Genomic DNA, 6201 nt, shown 5'->3' with positions numbered 1-6201 from the left:
ATATGACATTTTTAAATAATTAGATAGAATGGTTTAAGAAAACCTATAAGAAATATCATTTTTAATAAAATAAAACCAATAAATACAATGTTTAAAATTCAAGTTTGCATGAAGTATGATATAAAATTTTAATCTTATAACATTCGAGGATGATTATGATATCCTTTTCATATGTATACAAATTTTGAAAATTTTCTGAAAAATAAAGAAAATACACATGTAAATAACTTTAAGTTAACTCAAAATTTTTTATTGTCATCAAAAAGTGTCATCCTTGAATGCGAAAGTCTGAAATAGTGTATAGCAATGTATTATAAGGGTAATTTTGTTTCATGTCTTAGGAGATGCAGAGATTGACCAATCAAATTCTAACAAATGAAATTCCGACCACGCGGTGCGTCACTCTGCCTTTTCTCCCATCTGCATCCTCGAAGGACGGAATTTTTTTTTCAAAGTTTGTTATTTATTTTATCACATAACAAACTGTTTTACAGACTTATAATTCCAATCTTAATTTTATTTATTGATTCCATGTGTTTTGATTGGACGAGAACAAATTCAAGAAAAAGTTTACACATCGATGAATTTTTCAATCAGAACTACTTTCTTGACCTAGCCTCTAGACTGTTGTAAAAACAATAAAAAAAACCCCCAGGTACTTCTAGTCTGTTTTAGCTAAATTATGATTACAAGAAACTTGAAAAAAAAAAGCATAACAGGCGACAAACAGGATTGACAGACGAGAATAGGCCTATGATGTTTATGTCACTGTCGGATCACGAGTGAGAATTTTAAAAAATCGCTGATCATGCTGTCATATTCTCGACGTTCCATATCAGCTCAGTTGGTGATAGGGAAAAGAATGGTTCCTCAGACTCTTGCCTTATAAGCATGAAATTCATATATTTACATCCTACTGATCCCCTATTCATCCCAAATCTTTGCACAAAGCAGAGCAAATTGAGGGCGTCGTCGGTCTGCAACTTTCGCTCAGAGCGTTGTCGATAATGTCAACATGGCCATGGTCAAGGACGAATTATTCTGGAGTATACGCGTATTTACGATATTTGTTGACTTAAACATCATTTGATGAGTTTTTATAAGTTTATTTATTGATTATTTTGACAATTTAAGTTGGGTTTTATCGATATTCTTCTTGTTTACGTTTCTTTGCGGCACAAAGTATTCCTACGCCGTACAGAATAACGGATTGTATGGCGGCCTCAAAGAGAAATAATTTTAATAACTGTAAAAATTCGTAATTGGAATTATTAGAATTAAACGTTCTTTTTTTTCAGAATTTATTGATGTGTAAACTCTGCCTTTTTACTCACAAACTTTAAATAAAAGTGCTTCGCACTTTCATTCAGTTTGTGAGCAAAAAGGCAGAGTTTATATATCGATAAATTCTGAAAAAAGAACTTTTAATCCTACATTTACTCATTGAAGGAAGATAAGATAAGGTGTTCTAGCGTTGAAAGGATTATGGAAAGAAATTGGCCAGTTGATGGGTAACCAGGCTATCAAAATACTTATTGCATTTAAATAAGTATTTATATGATATTTAATTCTTACGCTTACTGCTTTAACTATTAAATCAAATAATAAGTAAGCAATTGCTTTGTTATCTAAAAGTCAGTAAGTGCTTATGCAGAATGTTTTGCACGTTAAAGAATAGTTGGGTACTGTACGTAAATAGAAAGCGTGTCATTGTCTGTGAAACAATAGGTATATAAAGTATCCCATGGAAATGATGTAATCAAAACTTTTATTTAGGTCAGAGATCATGGAGTATTTCCGAGAATCGTCGAGAAAAATAATTGGACTTTCTGGTTCACACACGTGTATTTCTACTGTTAATTCAATTCTTTTGCGTAACAGTCCAAAAATGATGATCATTTTTAAAGGGACATTGGATTTCAAGGATAATTTTTGCTTAATTTCAAACATGCTAATGCACTTTAATTTTCATTCGATGTAAATTTGAATGGGACCGAAACCAAAACTCTTTTCCTTTCTGATGTTTTTTTTTTTGGTTGTCTGGTTCTAAAAATCAGGCGATGAAAAAAATGTGTGTCTTTAGTCTTATTCGAATTGATAGATTGCACATAAAATAACTGTGTTTAAACACTCAAATCAAATAAAATCAAATCAAAGTATTTATTTACATGTGAATGCTTGAAATCAAACAAAACGCGTGATACATATCGATTGTTAGATATAGGTACTAAAGAGTGTATTTTTAAATGAAAACCAAAGAATAAAAATGAGTCAAATGATTAAAAACCCTATGACAATTTTTCGAAACATATATTTACTCAGTTTAAAGTGATATTACTTGCAAATACGATCTTACTAGCCTTAATAATTAAATACAATGTATTAGTATCCTTGCTGGAATATTTGGATCCATGTTCTATTGGGACCTCACTCTGAGTTCTATTACCATGATCTATTTGGATCTCACTCTGAGTTCTATTACCATGATCTATTTGGATCTCACTCTGAGTTCTATTACCATGATCTATTTGGATCTCACTCTGAGTTCTATTACCATGATCTATTTGGATCTCACTCTGAGTTTTATTACTGTGATCCATCTGGATCTCATTCTCAGTTTTATTACCATTTCCATCTGGATCTCACTCTGAGTTCTATTACCATGATCCATCTGGATCTCACTCTGAGTTCTATTACCATGATCCATTTGGATCTCACTCTGAGTTCTATTACGATGATCCATTTGGATCTCACTCTGAGTTCTATTACCATGATCTATTTGGATCTCACTCTGAGTTCTATTACCATGATCTATTTGGATCTCACTCTGAGTTTTATTACCGTGATCCATCTGGATCTCATTCTCAGTTCTATTACCATTTTCCATCTGGATCTCTCTCTGAGTTCTATTACCATGATCCATCTGGATCTCACTCTGAGTTCTATTACCATGATCCATTTGGATCTCACTCTGAGTTCTATTACGATGATTCATTTGGATCTCACTCTGAGTTCTATTACCATGATCTATTTGGATCTCACTCTGAGTTCTATTACCATGATCCATTTGGATCTCACTCTGAGTTTTATTACCATGATCCATTTGGTCATGAGTGTTGGCTTTTCTGTAGATTTTAGTGTTCATATCTGCCATGCATTTTTTTCGGTGGAATGGGAGGATGCAAATGAAATTCTATAGAAAGCAATGGGCCGTGCTGGTGGTCCTATCGTTAATGCTGCACTCTCGACCTATTTGGGAATAATAATGCTAGCATTTTCTAGCAGTTATATTTTTGTGTCTTTTTTTAAGCTTATGTTTCTGGTCATCACCTTTGGTTTATTGCACGGTGCGTTTTTTCTTCCATTACTTTTATATACTTTGAGAGCATGTTAATTATGCAAGAGAAAAGTTAGCAAAGCTGAGGATGATAGGGCATCTACTACAAAGCCTGTTCATTCTCTCTCACAAAATAGATCATTTAAATGGACATATGAAATAGGTACGATATACTTGTTTTTCTACAAGAAATACTTTCAAACCATTGAAACAAAACGTATATTATTTTCCTAGAAATTATATTTCTTCGGAAATGTTTTTTTCTTTAACAGTTACTATGGTAACATGCAATTCACCTTTTTTTGTTTATTATCCAGGTCATTATCTTTCCAAGAGTTTCAAGTACCTCACAACACAGACGGTCGTGTCCGGATATACAAGATGACCTGCGCATGCCCACAGGGAACAGTAATGAATGTTTGGGAAGAACAACACATACAAGGTATTGGCAATGTTTTCACGAAGAATGAAACTTACCGACCTTAATTTGTTATTTTTGACTTTTTACAATTATATATTTAATTTATATCATATTATATATGTACATTTCTAAGGATCACATAACTCACATATCTTAAAGTGATACCATCTGTGTAATATTTTCATGCATAGCAGTTATGAAATCAAACCCAGAAGTTTTCTATCTAAAGGTGGACAACTTTTGAAGTTGAATAGTGTTGAATGTGTTCAATTTAATTTTCCATTAACAAAATTTGGAAAATTCTTTGATGAAAAATTAAGAAATTGAGAGAAATACCGATATGCTCCTTAAAAAGGCCATAAATAGTGCTTGATCTGGAAAAAAGCTGAAAAAATAAAATCAATGGACACGGAACGAAACACGAAAACAGAAAATTCCATGGGTGGTACTAAGGAGAACCGAGCATTCGCTGTCGACAGTTTACACCCGCTGTTATATGAAATGTGAAACAAAAGGAACAAGCTGCGGATCGGTCAAATTTAGTAACAATCCGCATGAAATATGTCAGTTAAAAATCGGTAAGTGATATCTGTTAACATGGTCAATTTAAAAGGCCATAGGATTTACAGAATACATGTACTGACTTTAAACGGAAGTTGTTGAAATCTTTGTAACACAATCTCAGTAGCGTAGTACGGAAGCCCATTTAGGACCTATCGAAAATATTTTTGAATCCGATATAACGAATTGTCGAATTTGTTATAACGAATTTAATTCGTTATAATAATTTCTTTGAATTCGTTATAATGAATTTAATCTGTTATAACAAATCTGTTGATTTCGTTATAACGAATTCAAAAATTTGTTAATACGAATTAAACTCGTTATAACAGATTCTAAAACTTGTTATATAGAATTGAATTCGTTTAAACGAATTCCACAATTTGTTATAACGAACTAAATTCGTTAAAACGAATTCGACAAACCGTTATATCGAATACATACATATTTTTCTATAGGCCCTGATTATTGAACTTGATTAAACGAATTTAATTTGTTATAACATATTTTAGAAATTGTTTAAACGAATTTGATTTGTTATAACAAATTTTTGAATTCGTTTTAACGAATTTAATTCCTTATTACAAATTCAAGAATTCGTTATAATGAATTCATCAAATCTGTTATAACAGTTTCAAATCGTTATAACAAATTCAAAGAAATTGTTATAATGAATTAAATTCGTTATAACAAATTCGACAATTTTATATCAAATTTCAAAAATATTTTTATAGGTCCTAAATGGGCTTCCGTAGTAGCATACCTTGGCTAATGAATGAATTTGCTGAATGTATGCTTTTGAGTATGGAATCAGTTTAGAGGCAAACACCATATGCAGTAGAAAACAAAATATAACTACAGAAATAACAATTTTGTTTTTCTAATTTTTGAAATTCAACCTCCAAAAGTGACACCATCGCACATTCAACCAAGATAAACGAACAAATTATTTTTATTTTGCAAATTTAAAAAAAAAAATCTGTAAAAGAATATAGCCTTAAGAATTAATTCAATATATCAGAAACAACACTGGAATATATTTTATATAGTTTATCTAATAAATACAAATATATGTACAGCCTGACTACATTAGATATCAGTAAGCAAGTAGGTGTCTTTGTACCAAAATCATTTTATATTCTATAGTCTTCGGAGCCTGGGAAACAGAAATATAGGTGACTCAATTTCAGAATAATGTCAGTAGGTTACTGAACTCTGTGAGAGTCAGAGAGCTAACTTTGCTTACGTGTCAAATCAATTATAAACAGATTGTGTAGCAATTCTAGTAAATTCTAAAACATTACAATTAAGATACAAAAAATTGCTACAGTTAGTAAAGTCTTAGGATGTCGCATTTATCTTGTTCGATATTTTTTACTTATTTCTGCGTGGGCCATTAATCAGAGTATTTACTCCAGAGTCAAGAATAAAGTAATTAATCATTATGTCGTGGGTTTGGATCTCACAGCTGGAGTGGAAACCAGTCATTCTAATAAGACCGGGTAATCCAATGTCCCTTGTCGAAGTAGATGCTCATACAAGAAGTATTCCTCAAAGCTCAATGGCCTTGAGTGCCAAATATAGGTCTAAATTTGCAGCCTTTCATTTGCAAGTGTTTAAACAAACAAAGAAACAAAAGTTTCACTAATAGCCATAACCATGGGAATACCTTCTTTGCTCTACGTTAACTTTTGCATATAAATAATCGTAATTTTCAAAATTCCACCTAGGATCTTTTGAAAGGATTTTTTTTAAATTTCAGATGGGCAATCTGCTAGATTTTTACTGAAAAAAAAGCTAAGAATACACATAATAATGCATTGTAATATTGCAGGGTGTATAACTGCATGTAGTTGTTTGGAATCTTCGTTTCAATCTAAAC

Source organism: Saccostrea cucullata, unplaced genomic scaffold, assembly GCF_032062105.1.
Source record: "Saccostrea cucullata isolate Sc308-1 unplaced genomic scaffold, CSIRO_AGI_Scuc_v1 ctg103, whole genome shotgun sequence".
NCBI lineage: Eukaryota > Metazoa > Mollusca > Bivalvia > Ostreida > Ostreidae > Saccostrea > Saccostrea cuccullata.
Note: the sequence above shows the minus strand (reverse complement) of the source record.